This window comes from Marmota marmota, unplaced genomic scaffold, assembly GCF_001458135.2.
Source record: "Marmota marmota marmota unplaced genomic scaffold, marMar, whole genome shotgun sequence".
Taxonomy (NCBI): Eukaryota; Metazoa; Chordata; class Mammalia; order Rodentia; family Sciuridae; genus Marmota; species Marmota marmota.
This window is the reverse complement of record NW_025999880.1, coordinates 17874132-17892791: the sequence shown is the minus strand read 5'-3', so window position 1 is coordinate 17892791 and position 18660 is coordinate 17874132.

Sequence of the window (18660 nt, the reverse complement as noted above, 5' to 3'; positions counted from 1 at the left end):
AGTGTCAAGCCAAGATTGCATCAGCTCCCAGCTACCTCTCCTGAGGCCAAGGACAACCCTTGTAGCAGTTTAGGGCCAGTAGTTAGAGGTGCCTCCTTGTCCCAGGCTCCCATGCCTGAGGATTACAGGTTGACTTTTTTGATACCGGGATTTAACCCAGGGGCACTTTACTACTGAGTCACATCCTCAGCCCCTTTTTATTGTTATTTTTTATTTTTTTTGAGACAGAGTCTCTCTAAATTGCTTCGGGTCTCGCTAAATTGCTGAGGTTGGCCTCAAACTTGCAATCCTCCTGCCTCAGCCTTCCTAGTCACTGGGATTTTGGTATGTGTCACCACGCCTGACGGCAAGTTGACTTTTGGTTCACATCCAGCTTCCTACAACTTACCTGGTCCCAGATAACTGATTCTGGTTTCAGCAGCTCGACAGACCCTGTCCGGTCCCTCTCTGGCCTTTGTCATGATCAGCCTCTCCAAGGGGTGGAATAGAATTTCTTTCTCTATCGATTGGTAGGATTATGTGATTTTTCTTCTTCAACCTGTTGATGTGAAGGGTTATGTTAATTGGTTTTCAAATGTTGAACCAGCCTTTCACATCTCAGATAAATGCTCCTTGGTTATGGTATCTAATTCTTTTTTTTTATTGATTGATGGATTTGATTTGCTAACATTTGGTTGAGTTTTGCATTGATGTTCATGAAAAATATTGTTTCATCGTCATCCTTTCTTGTAATAGCTTTGGTTTTGGTGTTAGGATGACACTCGCCTTAGAAAATGAGTTAGGAAAGATCCCTTTTCCCTCTATCTTCTGAAAAGAGACTGTAAAGATTTGGTACAATTTCATCCTTCAATGTTTGGTGCCTTCACTAGGTGAAACCGTCTAGTCCTGGCATTTTCTATTTGGGGAGGTAATTACCATTACTCCTCCTCCCTTATTCATGAGGGTTCCCCCCTCATGGATTCAACCAACTGAGGATTGAAAATCATAGCTGCTGGTCAGCACAGTAGTGGACCTTGGGGTTTATAGCAGTGTCCGCCTTGGGGAGCATTGAGAGGTTGTTGCCAAAGTGGCTTCCTTAGTTCTGGGGGTCACTTATGAGGATGGTTATTGAAGTCAACAGACCCTGAGAAGCTCCTGATCCTCACAGTGCTAGAGGGGACCCTGTTTGGGAGTCACTCCTACAGGTGTGACTGGCTCTATCTCCTCCAAAGATTTGGTAAGCACAGAAAGTAACTGCATGAAATTCGCTCTGCTCAAAGTAGCTGGTATGACTTCTGTTGTATGCAGGTGACAGATACAACGGGTTGGCAACAGCCAGTCAAGGCCATGTTAGTTGGTCTAAACAGCGTAGATTTTCTACTGGGGGCAGTGGAGATGTAGGAGAAGCCTTTAGGTAGGGAAAGAACAGAGAGGGAATGACCTGAAAGTATCTGAGCCTTAGGAAGTTCCTTATGCTACTAACCTGGGCACTTAGCCTCCTCGACACTCTAGGCTTTCTTTGCAGCATATAAATCTAGAAATAATAGCAGGAAGGACTTCCTAACAGCGGCAATAGGGACAGTTGCAGTAACCAAAACCCAGGCTCTGTATCAAGATCCAGAGAGAGCAGAGCAGGTGAAAGTCCAGACCTGGCACTCCGGGTGTCTGAATTCACTCCTAGTCTACACTACCAGTTTGCTCGAGTCCCTCTGAGCAGAAAGAAAACCCCCTTCTTTCTCCCGTTGAGTGGGAGGGGTAAGGAAGAGCGGAGAGAGGTTCTTATTCCAGGAGAGGAGAAAATGGCCTTCATCTCTGCTCTCTTATTCTTTTGGACCTTTGACTTCTTACCTATAAAACTCACGTGCCTGAAATCCCAGCTGACCTTTCGCCCCTGCAGGGCAGGAAAAGTCCAGTTCAGGAACATCTTTATTATGAAGGCCCACACCCAGGAAAGGGTGGGCCCACATAGTCTCCACCCGGAAGTTGAGGGGGCCTTTTGGCTCTGCCAATATCCTTGAACTTTAATTTTATTGTTTACATATCCCATCAGTTAAAAAAAAATGTTGAACTGTCACTCTGAGATCTATTTATTTATGAATTATACACGTAGAACCTTATAAATTATACATGTGAGCTACATCCATGAATATAGATTAGTGCTTACATTATAAAAATATATGTACATTAAAATATATTATGACCATTATACGTATATCCATAAACGTAATCTATTATGTGCATTATAAAACTGTAAGTAGGAATGAAAGAACATATAATAAATATAAATGAACAATATTTAAAAGAAATTTTCATGGTGTTTCATGTAATAAAAATCCCTTTTGCTCTCACAGTAGGAGCAATGTGATTGAATAGGCTTGTTTATTTTTGAAAATTCTGGTTTTTACACTTTGTGGGACAGTGATTTGAATGTCTCATTCTAAATCTGGTTTATTTCAATATTCAGTTTTAATGGCTGTCACAGCTGAAAGGGAGGCCTCACAAAGACACCTAGATCCAGATGGACGAGGTGCATTGTGGGCTCAGCTCATTAAATCATGACATTAATTTTCAATTTTCAATTCCATCCTCCAATTATGCAAAGGTTTTGTTCAAAATTGGCTTGCAAATTTCCATCTTCTCTCATGTCAATCAGTTGTTCTTGCAAAGAAATTGGAATATGTTGCATTTTAATACTTTCAGCAAATGGATTTCAAACCCACTCAAACTCTTCATTTAGATTTTTAAGCAAATTAAAATTTTCTTTTTTTGGTTCGTTGTTTGAAGGGCAGATATGAACGATCTTGGGAATACACAAGATTTTCAGCAAAAAAAAAAAAAAAATATATATATATATATATATCAAACAATGGGAATACTTTCAAACTTTATTTCCAAATGCCTTATCATATCATATTCCTTCCCCCAAAGCTTCCTCCTCCATAACTATTTAAACTTCACCTCTATCCTGATGAAAAGAGATTTCATCTTTGTAAATCTCTACTGTAGCACTCAACAGACTGAACTTACCTTTTCCTTTAGATATCATAAATGAAACTGAGTCTTTGGATTGGGAAATGCTATTTTCTTGCTGTTTCAATGCTGAAATCTTTTGGGGTCGTTTGTCCACCTCCTCCCACCACTTTTTTTTTTTTTTTAAGAGGACTAACTTAGTTTGAATCAGACATTATAAACTGTGATTTCAGCAGACTGGGCCCATGTAGATGTCAATACATAACAATATGTTGAAAATCAAGCATCAGAGCGAGGGTATGGCCGTGAAGTTCTCTGCCTGGTGGAGCATACTCATCCCTTCCAGAAACCAACAAATGCAGGGGACATGACTGGCTGACAATCAAGGAGTGAGCCAAGCATGGTAATCCTAGCACGGGAGGCTGAAGCAGGAGGATCTCAAGTTTGAGGCTAGCCTTAGCTCCTTGGTGAGACTCTGAGCAAATTAATGAGACCCGCTCTCAAAAAAAAAAAAAGGGACTGGGGATGTGACTCAGTTGTTACATGCCCTGGGCTCAATCCCTTGTACAAAAAAAAAAAAAAAAAAAATGGAGTGAGGAGGCCTGGGGTCAGGCTGCATATTAAATATTAGAAGATCTGAGTTTCTTTCTTTCTTTTGGCTAGAAATTCATATGTATTAAATCCTAAAATTTTTTTGCACAATCTGTGCAACTGTACTTGGAGATCAAATCTCTGTGGACTGAGAAGTCAACTGAGGTTGGGGTGGAGATTGCTTAAGGGTCCCATTGCGAGCAGGGTGACAGAGCCAAACTCAAGTCCTTGCCTTCCAGAGCTCCCCCCGCACCTTGACAGGGTGGGTGTGCAGGTGGTACAGAGGGAGCAGCGCAGACCCATCCTCAGAGTCTCCCAGTCTACCCACACTGCACGTGGTTCCGTGGTCCCAGGAACATCTGTTCCCTTGGGGCCCGGGGCTGGAACCCGGACATCTCCTCCGCTCCGTACTCTCTGGGGAGCAGCACTGTGTGGGTACCCAGAGCAGGTGAAGACAGGCTTCTGATGAGAATACCCTTTTCCTTTCTCACCCTCTTCCTCCCTCAGAACAGAGTTAGGCCTCTTAGACGCAGTCTGCATCACATGACCCTCTTTAGACCAAAGAATCTGTACTTGGCTTTGGGACCTAATTGGCCGATTCTTACACCCAAGAGAAAGAATAAGCTACTTAGCTCCACAAACCCCCCAGCTGGACGCGCAGCCCTGACACCCTTCATCTGGGTGCTCCAGCCTCTCACTCTCCCCAGGGAGGGAAGGTATAAGGACACTTTTGGGGACCTTAGTGCTTGTGACTTCTCATGTCTTGGAGCAGCAATGACTCAAGCTGCTGGGCCAGGGACTGAGTAGGAGAAAGGGGTCCCTGGCCAGCTGAGAGAGCTCACAGGGTGGAGGTGAGCTCACTGGGTGAACAGCCCCCCTGCTGAGCCTGAGAGACAGAGTACATGCTGTAAGTGTTCCTCAAATTCAAATTCCTTTTTCCTTTTGAGCACACAGAGGGACATTTCCCAGCCTCCCTTGCAGTTAGATGTGGTCACGGATTGAGTACTGGCCAGTGGAGTGTGGCCAAAGGGATGTAAGCCATGCTACGACTGGTCTGGTTCTAGAAAAATCTGCCTTGGCTGGCTTTCTTCCCTGTCTGCTGGTAGGATGTGGAAGGCTCAGAGGACAATGTCAAGGCCTCACCTTGGTGGGGTGGAATGGGCCTGGGTCTCTGCAGGCCTCTGAGCCGCGGAGCCACACCTCCTGCACCCTCAGGAGAAAGACGTCTTTATGTGTGAAGTCACCGAGATGCTGCAGTGAGCTCAGCAGTCGTGGCAGCCTGGTGACAGTGCCTGACCTCAGATGGGAAGTCCAGTGCCTTGAGTTCTTTAGGATTTTTTTGAGATAATGTAGGAGTTAAAGATTTGGGCTCCAGGGTTGGATTCCCAATTTCCCCGATGGATTCTGGGAAAATGGATTCAAGTTTCTGAGTCTCAATTCCTCACCTGTGCACTTGTGAAGATCACGGGGTGTGTGGGCAGCACACCAAGCCCATTCCGTGAGTGGCCACTGTGATTAGATTCATTGATCCTGATGGATTGTGAGGGAGTCCTCCAAGGCAGGGCCTAACTTTGGTTCATCTCTCTGCATTCCTGCTGGGACAGTCACGATCTCTGATGACAGCTGGCCTCTGCTCCAGATTGTGCCTGGTCTAGAGGCTGCGGAGACTCAGAGCTCTCAGCTGTAGTTTAAGGCCAGTTGGGACAGGCCAGAGAAGGATAAATCAAAATCCTCTGAGAGCGACTCAGAGGGATTCTGCCTGGGATGCAGTTCGTTGAAGGAGAAATGGCAGCATGTGAAGCACAGAAGCAGATGGTGTTGAGTCCTGAGGAAGAAAAGAGAGCTGGACATGCCCGGCTGGAGCAGGTGTCTCCTGACATTGTCAAGGTCTGGGGTAAAGTTATAAGTACCCAGGCAGTGGCAGGCATATCCCAAGACCTCCATCCCCTGGTTACTCAAACACAAATTCAAAGACTGCTGTGGAGGGATTTTGCAGAAGTAGTTAAGTCCCAAGTCAAATAACCTCAGAATATGCAGATGTCCTAGGTGGGCCTGACCTAATCAGGGGAGCTCGTAAGCATTTTTCTTTCATGTGGTAACAGAAGAGGGTGTTAGAAAGAACGGAAGCATAAAAAGGATTTAATTCAAATGTGACCCTTGGTGGATAGCTGGCAAGGATATGGAGACCTCAGTCCTACAACCTTGTAGAACCAAATTCTGCTGAATGTCCCTAGAAGTGGATCCTTCTTCACAGCCTATAAATAAGAGCCAAGCCTAGCTGACACTTAGATTTTGGCTTTTTTTCCCAAGCAGGGGACTCAGTTGAGCACACACAGGTATCTGACCTTTGGAACTACGAGTTAATAAATTTTGATTGATTGATTGACTGATGGATGGATTGTACTTGGGATTGAACCCAGGGACTTGAGCTAGGCAAGTGCTCTACCAATGAGCTACTTCCCCAGCCCTTTTTATTTTTTATTTTGAGAGAGGATCTTGTTAAGTTGCTGAGGATGGCCTTGAACTCAAGATCCTCTTGCCTCAGCCTCCAGAGTCACTGGGACTACAGGCATGCACCATCATGCCCAGCTCTGACCCTTCTTTTTCTCTCATTCCCTGTTCCATCTTGTACCCGTGCTGAGAAGTCAAATTCCACACACTCTCCTGCAAACAGCTGTCCCCTGGGCCCAGGATGTGGTTTGCCTTTGAGGAAATGAACCTATAGGAGCCAGGCTTGTCTGGGGAGGAATGCCCCGTTCCTGTGTGTGTCAGCTGAGATCTAGAAAAGACACCATGGCTTTGGTGGGTACATCCTCCTGGACCCAGACACCTCATTCCGTGGGGGTGGCCAGAGCTGGACCCCTCTCTAGCTGGGGACCTAGGGCAGGGACCTTTCACTTTTTTCCTTTATTGTGGTAAAATACACATGGCCTAAAACTGATTGTTCATGACATCTAGAACATTTACAATATTGTGCAACCACCACTCTATCTAGTTTCAGAACATTTTTTTATCACCCCAAAAGGAAACTCTATAACCATAAAGATATCATTTTCCTTCCCCCTCCCCCAGGCCCTGGCAACTCCTAATCTATGTCCCATCTTTATGGCTTTACCTATTCTGGATATTTTATATAAATGGAGTCAGATAATATGTGGCCTTTGTGTCTTTTTTCATTTAACATAATTTCAGGTTGTTCCATGTTGTGGCGTATATCAGTAATTCCTTTTTTTTTTGGTACTAGGGATTGAGCCCAGGTGTGCACAAATACTAAGCAACATCTCCCATTCCTTTAACAAAATTTTTTTTTCAATTGTAGAGGGATACAATACCTTTATTTTGTTTGTTTATTTATATGTGATGCTGAGGATCGAACCCAGTGCCCCACACATACCTGGCAAGCACTCTATCACTGAGCCACAACCCCAGCACCTCAGTTCCTTTTTATTTTATTATTATTATTATTATTTTTTAGAGAGAGAGAATGAGAATTTCAATATTTATTTTTCAGTTTTTGGCGGATACAACATCTTTGTTTGTATGTGGTGCTGAGGATCGAACCTGGGCAGCACGCATGCCAGGCGAGCGCGCTACCACTTGAGCCACATCCCTAGCCCTTATTATTATTTTTTAAAACTTTATTGTATCTTTTATTTTTTTTTTGGAATACCTTTATTTTTATGTGGTGCTGAGGATGGAGCCCAGTGCCTCCCATGTGCCAGGCAAGTGCTCTACCACTGTGCCTCACCTCCAGCCCCTCCTTTTGTTTTTATTTTGAGACAAGTTGCTTAGGGCCTCATGAAGTTGCTGAGGCTGGCCTCAAACTTGTGACCCTCCTGCCTCAGCCCCCCAAGTCTCTGGGACCACAGGCTTGCACCACTCTTCCCAGCTACTTCATTCCTTTTTATGGCTAACAATCCATTGCAAGGCCAGACCACATGTGCAGGGTCCCTTCTTGCCAGGATCTAAGATGATATCGAAATGGGGGCAGAGCAGTTGGGGAACTCGGTTGGTGGCTTCACCTCTTTGTCCTTTTGTCCTCTGTGCCTTGGGGTCTCTCACTCTAGAATATACTGTGGAGGCCCCGGGATCCAGGGAGACAGCCAGTCTCACCGCATCTCCTGATCCTTGCAACCTGATCCTGAATCCCGCCCAGTGGCTGCGGCAACATCAGACACAACTGGAGTGGACCCCTTCCAGGAGGATGCTCCTGTTTCAGGGTTCCCAACTGTGCCTGGTCAGGGTGACCCAGCTGAGTCCAGAAAAAGCTGGAGTCCATCTCTGGGAGAGTTCTGAGGTCTCCGAGGGTGGAGAGGCTGGTGGGGAGGGAGGGCATGGCCTCAGGAGTTGAGATTGCTCAGCCACTGAGCCTGGAAGGCAGGGGGAGTCGCGCCTGGCGCTGGGGGAAGCAGTAGGCCCCAAGAGATGCTTAGATCTTCACTGGTGGAGCTTATTTTCCAGAGAAATTGAATCCCACATTGTTTGTTCTCTGCTCCGCAGACGCCTCGGCGGAGGAAACCACGAGAATCTCATAGGAAGTGGCATTTGGCCCCTCGAGCCCCCTCCCCACTCACTGGTGGGAGGGTGCCAAGACTTCAGTCACTGCCACCATGCCAGCAAACCCCAAAACACAGGAATGCGATGGAGTCACCTGGGGACAGGGGGAGTGTCTAGACAGTGAGGGGGCAGCGAGCCTGTAGGTTGGTGTCGCGTGGGGGTCTGCTGTTTTGAGATAAGGGCCTTGGCCTTGGAGTCCCCAGACCTCTGTGTAGATCTGGGGTTTCCCACTCTGTTCACGGAGTGGTCAGATCTGTGGCTAACCACACTCACCTGGCTACTCTGACCCTCAGCCAGACTCAGGCGAAGAGCTGAACTTGGCAGAGAGCGGAGCCACAGCTGGGGGTGGACAGAAGGAGGTGAGTCAGGGCAGAATTTTCTAGTCTCTGGGTGCCGCAGGCTGAGCTGGGAGGCACCTAGCACTCCTGACCCAGGAAAAGGCAGCCAGCCCTGCTATGGTGTCAGTCACGGGTCAAGTACCGCTCCAGGCATTCTGCACGGTTTGTTGGATTCCCCTTACTCTCTTACAGATGAGGAAACCAAGGAAGGTGATTCACCTGGAGTAACAGGTACTAAAGGCAGAGGCTGGGCAGAGGGCCGCAGTCCCCAAACGCTGTGTTCTTTCTCCATCAGACTTGTTCTCTGGTGGGATCACAGCTGGGATCATGGTTGCAATGGACCCGGTATAAATCTACCATTTCACAGATGGAGAAATGGAGGCTCAGAATAAGACTGGGGAGCAGTTTGTCCCCAGTCACCCAGGCAGACAGCAGATCCATTCCTCATGCTTTCTGGTCATTTGGCCCACATAGGATCCCTGAAGCCAAGGTTGTCTTTGGTGTCCAGGGGACAGAATCTCCTTTCTCTGCCCAATTTCACACAGCCTATCTATTGGTCTGATCCTGCTTCTGGAGAGACTGTGGATGCTTAGTGCACATTATTATGGCAATTCCAGGTCCTGCTGGGAGGGTTGGGAGTGCCATGCTTATTTGTCTTACCAGCCTTGTGTCACCTGTAATGGGTGGCCCCATTCCGTGGAAGGAGAGAGGGAGGAAAAGAGTCTTATTGGGCTCAGATGCTGTCATCTTAACCTGATCAGTTGATATAGGGAGGGTTTCCTGGAGAGCAGTCAATGTGCTAGGTGCAGAACGTTGAAAATAATGTCCTCATGCTTGACAAGGTCACAGTTGGTAGGGGAGGCAGATCTGCAGCTGTCAGTGACTATTGCTCTAATGAAGGATGTGTGGGGTGCAGCGAGTGTGTGGGGCAGTCACGTTAGGCTCTCTAGAGGAGGCAGGGCTGAGCTGAGACCAGAAGGGTTATCTGCCAAGTAGACAAAAGCAGAGGTCATTGGATTTAGAAAGTCAGTCAGTTGCAAGTACAAAGGAGTGGACATGTGCCAGGGGAATTTGGAACACAAGAAAGGTTGGAGCCATGTTGCCTATAATCCCAGTGACTAAGGAGGCTGAGGTAGGATGATTGCAAGTTCGAGGCCAGCCTGGGCAATTTAGCAAGACCTTGACTCAAAATAAAATTTTAAAAAAGGGCTGAGAATGTAGCTCAGTGGTAGGGCACTTGCCGAGTACCTGCAAAGCCCTAGGTTCGACTCCCCAGTGGAGGGGGAAAGAAATGGTTGGAGAGCACGAGGTGGGAGGGTGGTAATGACGGCATGGGCTGTCAGGTTGGTTAGTGGATGATGCTGGATGTTGAAAGTGTTTATTCCATACGCAGGGGTTTGGACCTCACCCTCAGGGGAGTGGGGAGGTGCGAGAGATGTCAAGCGAGGGACAGAGAAACTAGATCTGTGGTTTGGAAAGTTCATCTGGGCTGCACTGGGAGCTCCTGATAGAGGGGGAGGACAGCCAGGGCGCTGATGCAGTGATGGGGTGAGACAGGGGTGAGCTGGGGGAGGCCCCTAATGCTGGGCCCTGAGAGGACAGAGAAGTACAGGACCAAGGTTTGTGACTGGCTAGTTTAGGAGGTGAGGAGAGGGAATTGCCTTCTGGGTGGGTGTCTGTGTAAATGGGGTGCCATTCATCCCAGCAGGGAAACTGGAGGTATGGGTCTGAGCGTGGGGCTGGGGATCTGTCCGGTAAGTTTGAGGGCCTGATGATTTGGGGTGCTCCTGGGACCTCCAAAGTGGGAGATCTGGGTGGCAGTTGATATAACGATCTGGACACCAGAGGAAAAGTGAGGGCTGGAGTTAGGGCTGAGGGTCATCACCCCAAACCAAATGCAGAGGAGAGTTAAAGCACACAGAGTGCTCTGGAAGCTGCAGAGGATGATTCTGGCAGCCAGCCAGTGCCCTGTGCATATTCCGTTGGCATTTGGCATTCCCCCCGGGGCTCCTGCCTGCACCTCGGCGACACGGTCAGAGGCGCTCTCTGCAGCAGGGGTGTGAGCTGGCCTGTCCAGGGGAAGATCAGGGGTGCCATGGACTCGATGCCCCAGGAGCAGCCTTCAACCAGTGCCAGGTGAGACCTGGACGACAAAGACCACATCCTCCTCTCCGTCTGGACAGAGTGTTCGTCACAGTCTCCCAGGGGTCCCCACCTCCCACTTTGCCAGACTCTTTAGTTTTCCCAAGCTCCTTCCTCTCACGTGACGCACCGCTGTTCTCTTTGCTTACATTGCTCCTTCTAGAGGCCCCGTCCCCGTGCGGACACAGGCCTGGTTAACGCCCCCCATCTTTGTCTCTTCCCCCCTCCCTCCCACTGCACCTCCTTCTCTTTCTCCTCCTTGTCCTTCAACTGAACCATCCTCTCCCTTGCAGGCTCTCCAGCCGAGCCAGTTGGGCCCTAGTGTTCTATTCTCCCATGGATTTCTTTTTTGCTCCTTTAGTTATAGGCTTATAGAATGAATATATATATTCTGTACTGGGGATTGAACCCAGGGTGTCACTCATGCTAGGCAAGTGCTCTACCACCGAGGTACATCTCAGCTCTGGAATGATTTAAATAATACTTAGATGAGTGTTTTCCCCAAAATTATCTCATTGTGAGTCACACTAAGAAATACATGTTATGATTTTTTGGGATTGGCTTAGCATTATATTCTCCAACTCCATCCATTTACCTGCAAATGCCATGATTTTATTCTCTCTTAATGCCTAATAATATTCCACTGTGTATATATACCACATTTTCTTTATCGATTCATCTCTTGAAGGGCATCTAGGTTGGTTCCACAGTTTAGCTATTGTGAATTGTGCTGCTGTAAACATTGATGTGGCTGTGTCCCTGCAGTATGCTGTTTTTAAGTCCTTTGGGTATAGACCGAGGAGAGGGATAGATGGGTCAAATTGTGGTTCCATTCCCAGTTTTCCAAGAATTCTCCATACTGCTTTCGATATTGGCTGCACCAATTTGCAGTACCACTAGCAATGTATGAGTGTGCCTTTTCCCCCACATCCTCACCAACACTTATTATTGTTTGTATTCTTAATAGCTGCCATTCTGACTGGAGTGAGATGAAACCTTAGAATAGTTTTGATTTGCATTTATCTAATTGCTAGAGATGCTGAGCATTTTTTCATACATTTGTTGATTGATTATATAAGGAGAGATGGGAAGGGAGGGGGCATAGGGGGTACGAAAGATGGTGGAAGAGATGGACATCATTACCCTAAGTATGTGTATGAAAACATGAATGGTATGACTCTACTTTGTGTACCACCAGAGATATGAAAAATTGTGCTCTATATGTACTATGAATTGTAATGCATTCTGCTGTCATATATAACAAATTAAAAATATATGTATAAAGAAAAAAAACTTTTAAAGAATTTTTAAAAATAAGCAACATTGCCCCACCCCCACTCCCACCCCCCAAAAAGAAAAGAAATACATGTTATGCAGGGACCTAGTTCACCTAACACATCTATAACTGGGTGCTCACCCTTACTGGGTGGGATATGCTGATCTTTGCTGATCCATTTTGTTTGCATTAAAAAAAAAAAAATGCTGGCTGTGACTCACTGCCTGCATGGCAGGTGGGCCATTTAAAAATGGTCTAGACGGTAGGCTGGATGGCTGCAAACTCAGAAGAGCAGGGACATGATCCACTTTTACTCACTGCTGTATGCCCAGGGCGCAGCACGGTGGCTGGCACACAGATAGGCGCTCAGTCTGTGTTTGTTGAATGACCGTAGGATACGCACACAGGCGAATGAATAAGTGAATGAATTGCCTGCCCCACCCAGACAGGAAAGTGTGGCTTTGATCAGATTCTTCTGTTACTGAAAAGAAACCAGCCCACTTCCTGTGGCTTTGATCTGCAGCCTTAATTCTCAACTGCCCTGTCTTAGGCAATGGCTCTGGCAGCTCATTTCCGGCTTTCTGACCGCCTTATCTCTCTCCCCAAATACTCCTCAACTTTCTCTTTCCAGCTGAGCAGGCTCCACACCCACCAGTTCTTCCTCTCCACATCTTTGGCACAGGGTAGGGTTGACCTGTGGGGTTAAGTACTTCCCAGATCCCAGCCCTCTGGGGTGTAGGGCCTCGTGGGTCCCCATGTTCCTAGAGGGGAGGTACTGGGACTGGGCTTTGGTCCAAGTCCTGCTGATGGTCTTTGAGTAGGAAGGGGAAAGTAGACGTTGATGAAATAACCATGCAATGTGTAATTACAGCCTGGGAAAGAGGCTATAAAGGAGAAGATGACATTGCTTTGAGACCTGCCTCTGGGGCATCATTCCCTGGTTAATCCAAGACTTGAAGACAATGGGAATTAGCCAGGCAAAGATGTGAAGGAGACAGGGCTTGCAGGTTGTAAGTACCAAGGTCCTGAGGTAGGTGCAATAGTGGTCCATTTGAGGATCTGAAGAAAAGTCATTGCAACTGGTGCATGAAGAATAAAGGGCTTACATCAATGAGGCTGGAGAGGTGGCCAAGGACCAGGCCTGTGCATCAGGTTAGACAGTTTGGATTTATCCCAGAGCAGTGGGAAGTAACAGAACATTTGAAGAGTATGACGGCTTGGTGTTTTGAAAGATCCTGTGGTCATAGTGTGGCTAAAGGACCGGAGAGGAGGTCAAATGAGGAAGCCAGGAGCCCAGTTTCAAGGCTGTGGCAGCTTTGAGGAGGAATAGCTTTAGGGTGGTGGTGGTGGTGATGGCACATGACTGGCTTTGAGGAATACTGTGCTCACTAGGTAATTTATTTCTTTGGCACTTTTAAACCCTCACACAAAGTCTGCTCTGCTCTAAGTGCCAGGGAGCCAGAGAGCCTGGCTGGACTCCACTGACCGTCTTCCTGGGCAGGTCATTTGGAGGCAGGACGGCCAGGTTGAAAGTGCCAAACCCTCAGGGAGCTTCAGGTGGCACATACCCAAGCACATGCCCAGCGAGATGGGCACCTTCCGTGGATGCCCTCCTGCAAATGCCATTGAGCTTCAGGCTTCAGCAGAGGGGACGGGGACCCTGGGGAAGGCTCCAGTACGATCACTAACTGCCGCCCTCACTCACAGGGCTGCAGGGATCTTCCCTGAATCCACGGGGGACAGCAGAGGCCCAGCAAAGGCCTTTCCTCTGGGGTAGTAGGGCTGAGGTGTGAGAGTGCCCGGGGCCTCCCTGAGCCCCCTCAGCTGGAGAGAATGGCATCCAGCCTCTTTCTCCTCTTCCTGCCTCTGAGTCAAGTTCCTTGGAAATGCATTCCTCCGTAACCTGCTTACTCATGGAGTCTCCACCCTCCACCTGAGGCCTGCACCGGTCCCTGGGGGAGGGAGTCTTGGAGGAGCCCTGAGGTCCTCCGTGAGCAAGCTGACAACCTCCTGTTCCCAAGTGAGGCCTGGATCTCCCCTTCTCAAGGGCAGGGGGATTTCTTGGCTTTGGGACTGGGGCTCCTACAAGGCTGTGCAGAGCATATCCCACCAAGAGGCCTTGTTACCAGTAAACTGACAAAGCAGTAACCCCAAAAGGCTTTGAGGGACTCACAGGATGGCAGGTGGTGGGTAGATACGTGAGGTTCCATCTCCTGCCTCCCCAGCTGTTTCCCTGAGGCTGAGGACTGTCCATGGTTCTAGAAGGTTCTGCTGTGGGGAACACAAGCAAACATGGAGGGGTTTCCCCATCAGAGCCCACTCTGCCTATTCACCCACAAAGCCCCAGAGCCCACTCCCTACTGTGGCCGTGAACGGGGTCGGGGTTGATGCGATAGCTGGTGTCTGGGTGCTTGTCCTGCCTGCGCTGGGTGCTGAGGGCAGTTGCCCTGCTCCCTGGCAGCTGGCTCTGTTCTCTGCCTCCCACCTGGCCTCCAGGACCTGCGTTACAAACTGGCTAACGGAACTGCCAAGGGAGGGCAGAGCTGCCTTCTAGTCAGCAGAAGGTGAGAGGAAGACGAGACTCCACTGACCGGCACCAGGGCCTCTGGGGTAGCCCCGCTGGGGGTCCATGGGCTGCTGGTTCAAGATCATCCAACCTCTGCCTTCTTGCCAAAGGAAGGACTCTCTCCAATGTGAGCTGTGAACTGAAGCAGATGCTATTCCTGTGCTGGTCTTATTACATCTTGTGTCCGCCGACCCCCTTAGATCATGGGCAGGGTTGCCTGGGAGGATGGACACCTGCTTCTCCTGCCCTCCCAGCCCTCTCAGACTTTGGAGTGCCATGGAACCAAAGGACTTGGAAGAAGGCAGTGAGGTTTAACAGCTGTGCATAGGTGATGGAGGGGACAGAGGAGGGAGCTGACACCTAGCAAGCGTTCCAGGTGGGGTCCTTGACAACTGGGGTACCGGGAGCCACAGGCTTCTGACCACAGAGGACCGAGAGGTTGGTTATGGGAGATCAGAGGGCATTGGGGTAGCCTGTGTCTTTGAGGGCTTCCTAAGTATCCTTTACACACTCCCTTCTAGAAGGACTGAGGAAAACCAGCATTCAAATTGGGCAGGGCAGAACCCCTCGGGGGGGGGCGGGGGGAAAGGAGAGAGCAGGACAGAGGTTCAGATACCTGGGGAAAGGGTCCAGTGGAGGTGGCCTCAGAGACAAGCCATATGTTTAATTCACAGAGTAGCTTAATATCTTCTCTTGCCAGGACCCAAAGAAACAGCCAGAAAGACAAGTTGCCTTGGAGCTGCCCCCAGGGAGCTCAAATCCAGAGACCAGAATCACTTGGTGATCTAGAAAGGAAAGAAGGTGCAAAGTCTCTCCGAGACTCACCATTTTGGGGTGAGTTGGGGAACGAGAGGGAGATATAGAGATGTCTACCCTTCCCGTCGGACTGGCTGACTACAGGGGGTGCTGGAAATGACTCTGCAGGGGTAAAACTCCTCTGGGGCTATCTGCTCACCTGTAAAAGGGGATCCCATGTTGTGCCTTACCTGTTGAGAGGGGTCCTGCCCGAGGCAGAACCTTTGCACTCTGTAACAACACGTTAATGAGGGAATTAGACTCTTGGTCTGCGCCCCGGGAGTTCCCTGCTTCCTGGCCCTGGGAGTCCCCTGGTCTACTCTGACCCTCAGGGAGAGTCCCTGGCACCTTCCTCTGGGATGGGGTGCCCGGTACAGTCCTCCCTCTGGCTTCTCAGGGTGAGTGGCTCCTTAAGGAATGTCCTCCCACTCTGTGAACATAGGAAATAGGGGCTGAAGGGAACTCCCTGTGGTCACCCCACCCAGCCCCCCAAAACACACAGAGATACAAACACATGCGTATCCTGAGGTACTGAGGAAGAATTCGCCACACCCTGGAGAATGCTTTCCACAAAACATTCCCTCCCAGCCCTGAGTCACCCAATTCCTTCACTGCACACTCCCGTCAGGGACCAGGATACTCCTCCTTTCAGTGATGTGTCCCTGGGTGAGAGTTGGCTGTCCCTGTCCCGCTGTTCACTAATGGAAGGCCCTTGGTCTAGTGTTCTTGCTAAGCTCAGTATTTTTTTTTTTTCATTTATAAAAATCAGGACGATAGTGTCACCCTTTTAAGGTGGTTGTGAGGATTAAATAAGAAAATGTGTGGACAGGAAGGAAGTTATCCAGTGAGTGAGGATTCCATCTGTTATCTTTCCCTTCTCCCTGCTCACCAGAGAAAATTCTGGTGTGGATTACTCAGGGTCTTTAATTAATTAATTTATTTCTTGCCTTTCTTGCTCTCTGAGGAGGGTACCGATTTATTGGATTACTGCTTAGGTATTTGTGATGTAGAGAACAGAGAGGAAAGAAGGGATCAGGGCCAAGACTCAGAGGAGGTGTGAGAGCTGTGGATATGGGAGGGTAGAGATTAGGTAAGACAAAGAGATTTGAGAATCATCCCTGTGACCTGTGTGAGTCTCTGGTTAGGGTTAAGAAATTCAAGTCCACAAACGGAATTGTTTTGAAGTGATTGTTTCGGGGTTGCCAGCCTTGATGATAACACAGCTTTGAGGCTGGACCACTCGGTTGATGGCTCTGTAAATGATACACACGCAACACGCTCAACACGCAGGGGACACGGGAGGTGCATCGACTGGTCCTGCATCCCCTCGGTGTGGATGACACGTGAGTGTACATGTGCTGCTGATGGGGGCTGGGATTATCCTTTTTTCCCTCTGCCACATTAAGGTGGGGCTTCTTAAGGAAAGGCACTTTGCGCTCTTGATGGCCTGAACCCGTCTAGTAGAAGGTGAAGGGAGAGGCAGGAGGAGGAGAGCGGTCAGAGCACAAGACCTTTTCTTCCGTTATGCCCAAGGAGGTGAAGAGGAGAATAACAGAGAGCGCATCCGGTCCCAGCCCAGCCCCAGAGCTAAACATGTCACGTTGGCTGGAGCATGAACACTCCCGTCCCCACCCAGCAGGTTCTCCGAATTCCAGGTGAGCTCAGCCTGGTCAAACCGTCTTTCTTCCCCTGATTCTGTCTCACAGGGTAGGGCCAGGGCCAAGTCAAATCAAAGCCTGTCTCGTGGAAATGAACATGTTTACTTGTGTTTGGCAAAGTGGCAGAGTTGGGGTGGAGGTCATTATGACAACAGCTCAGGAGCGTCTTCAAGAAAGGAACAAAGTGTTTACGTCGTGGACAAGTTAGGATCTGTCTGTCTGGGTCACAGCTTGGGTTTGGTATCGCAATCTGGCAGTGGGTTAAGGCTGTTCATAATCCAATTGGGTCTGTGGCAGTTCAATTCAATTCCAGTATCCATTGAGCACCATCGAGCACCTACTATGTGCCAGCTATGCACCATCAGGATGCTGCCTGTAAGGAATCCCTCTCTGCCAAGGGACAGGGCTGTGTACAGCATTCTGCTGCAGAGATGGGAGGTACAAGGGAGACGTGATAGGTGCTGAGGGGCATCGAAGATAGAGAAGTTGATCTTCAAGGAGGTTGGAGAAGACTTTGTAAATGGGGAAATGTCTGATCTGAACCTTGAAGAATGAATAGGAGCTCAAGAGGTGGAAACGGGGAAGGTAGAAATAGCACAAAGCGAGGCCTGGTGAGTAGTCCAGTAGGAAGCAGGGTGGAGGAATAGTAATTAGCATTTACTGAGCACTTGCTAATCACCAGGTACTGTGGTAGGTGCTTCACATGCATATTATCTCATTTAATCTTTGCAACAATCTAAGGAGGTGGGTACTGATGGAGGGACTACCATTTGGAGAATGTTAGTCCAGTAATTTCCTGAGTATATTCTTCAAAATATTTTGGATTCCGAGGAGGTGAGTTAAGGACATGTCTGATTTTAGTCTCATATTTAAAATATAATCAACAGGCACTGAAATGTGTTATGTAATAAGAAAGTTTTCCCTTCCATATCTATGCATATTTTTGAGTTTCATAAATGTGCCATTGATTAGGAAGGCTGCAGTTTGCTCAGGTTTATTCACATAAAACTGTAAAGGAGAGCACATTCCATACTCACTATACCTCTAAGGCAGGTAGGACTTTCAATCCAAGGGGGCTGAGTAAATGACACAGGTTTATTTCTTCTTCCTCAAGAATTGTCTCAGTAACAAATAATAAACACATAAAGCCTTCCAAAGAAGATATATGGAAGGGGGCACCTGTGGATAAGAGAAATCTCAACAATTTTCTGGAGGTGGTTTGATGGAGGATGAAGGCTGAGTCAACACAGAGGAACCTGTGATATAGAATATAGATGGCAGGCTGGGCGTGGCGGCATGGTCCTGTAGTCCCAATGGCTCAGGAGGCTGAGACAGGAGGATTGCAAGTTCAAAGCCAGCCACAGCAATTTATTTTTGATACTGAGGACTAAATCCAGGAGTGCTTAACCACTGAGCCACATCCCCAGCCCTGTTTTGTATTTTATTTAGAGACAGGGTCTTGCTGGACTGCTAAGTGCCTCACTAAATTGCTGAGGCTGGCTTTGAACTCGCGATCGTCCTGCCTGAGACTTCCAAACTGCTGGGATTACAGGCATGAGCCACTATATCTGGTCTAGCCTCAGCAATTTAGTGAGGCCCTAAGCAACTCAGTGAGACCCTGTCTCTAAATAAAATATAAAAAAAGGCTGGGGATGTGGCTCAGTGGTTAAGTGCCCCTGAGTTCAATCCCTGGTGCCAAAAAAAAAAAAAAAAAAAAAAAACAAACCATACACACACACATGTAGCAGGATTTTCAGTTGAAGAGGGAGCTGACCTGACTACAGAAGC